A 1,887-nucleotide genomic window follows, 5' to 3' on the forward strand; every position below is an offset into this window, starting at 1 on the left:
CCAAGGAGGGGTGGGAGGACATGGACGGCTCTCCCGCCAGTGTGGAGAGGGCCCTGCAGGCTCTGGCTGAGCGGTTGCCGGAGGAGGAGAAGGCTACAGCTGGCCGCATGGGCTGGATGTTCCTCACGGCCTTGAGTCTCAACACGGAAAATGGGCTTAGTGAAATGGCCTGGGTGCCAAACCAGGTGTCCCGGTTGGAAGCACTGGAAGCCCGGGCCTGCCTGTTAGAACAGGGGCCCCAAGGTGGAGACTCTGAGGCAGAGGCGGAGGAAGCGAGTGGAGACAAAGTAGCTCCCAACCCCCAAGCCCGACCAATCTTAAAACAAAGGGTAAAACGTGAGCAACCTTTGGGCCCCAGGGGAGTTGCTGCCGGCAACCCAGATGTGACTGAGTTCACTACCTACACCCCATACACTCCCACTGAGTTGCAGGAGCTGGGGAGGCAGTACAGACAGCGCCCTGGAGAGCCAGTCTCGGCTTGGCTATTACGTTTATGGGATGAGGGAGCAGACAGCATTCTCTGCTCCCCAGGCGAGATGGAAAAGCTAGCCTTCGTGACAGTGCATCCGTCCCTGCGACAAAGGTTACAAAACTGTCATAGGTTGGCCAACAACCAGGACAACCATTCTCTAATGCAGTGGCTCACTGCTGCGTACCGCACAGTATGGGGACAGGCTGGCAAGCTGCCAGACACTGTGAGTCAATGGCAGTCATATACAGAACTTACGCAAATAATCCGTGAAATGGGTATGAGACATGCTACTTTTAACCTCAACATGCAGGGCCCAGAAGACGAGATTTTACTGCCAGCATGAGAGATCTGGTTTTGGATACTGCACCTGCGAGTGCTTTTGGATCCTTGGTTGCTATTCTTACACCGTATGTAGGGCGACGGATCCATGAAGTTACAACTGCCATGGCCACCCTAGGGGATGTTGAAAGCCGGAGGCGAAGGAAGTTAAGACAGGAGGTCCGCACAGTTGAGACCTGGAAGCCCAAACCAAAGGTAAAGGGGCGAGGTCGCGGGCCTCAGAGAGTAACACGCGCACAGATGTGGCGTGATCTCGTGGCAGCAGGGGTCGATAGGAAGAAAATAGACCGACAACCCAATGCACTCCTGCTTGAACTTTGGAAACAGTTGCATCCGGAACGACAATTCCGGAGAAGCATAAAGGAGGAGTCTGGCAAAGCGCGACCCGTGTCCCTCCAGGACTTCATGCAGCCGCTTGAGGCCGACTCCTCTCAGCTTGATTAGGGGTGGGGCCAAGGTACCCGGTCAGAGGGGACGAGCAGGGACCGGAGGCCCCACGTGGAACTGTCCATACATTGGTCCCCTTCGAATGTACAGAGGGTTTTGGCTCTAGTTGACACTGGCGCCGACTGCAGTCTCGTTTATGGGAACCCAGAACTGTTCCCTGGACCAGCAATCTGCATTGATGGCTATGGGGGAAAAACTGTGACTGTGAAAGCCGTTTCCTTACCACTGGGTATAGGAAGGCTTCCTCCTCGTACCTACAAGGTTTATGTCTCCCCCGTTCCGGAGTATATTCTAGGGGTGGACGTGCTACATGGCCTCAGCTTACAGACGTCGGTAGGAGAGTTCCGTCTCCGGATCCGGGTGGTGAAAGCGGTGACACGCGGGCATGCTCACCACCCTCCTCAAGTGTTGCCACAGCCCTGGCGCGTGGTTACAGTGCGACAGTACCGCCTGCCAGGAGGACAGGAGGAGATTGGTCGTACAATATTGGAATTGGAAAAGGCACATATTGTGAGGCCAACGCACAGTCCCTTTAACTCCCCAGTATGGCCTGTCAAGAAGCCAGATGGGACCTGGCGAATGACTGTGGACTATAGGGAGTTAAATAAGGTGACGCCACCCTTGCACGC

This window comes from Rhinolophus sinicus, chromosome X (genome assembly GCF_036562045.2).
Source record: "Rhinolophus sinicus isolate RSC01 chromosome X, ASM3656204v1, whole genome shotgun sequence".
NCBI lineage: Eukaryota > Metazoa > Chordata > Mammalia > Chiroptera > Rhinolophidae > Rhinolophus > Rhinolophus sinicus.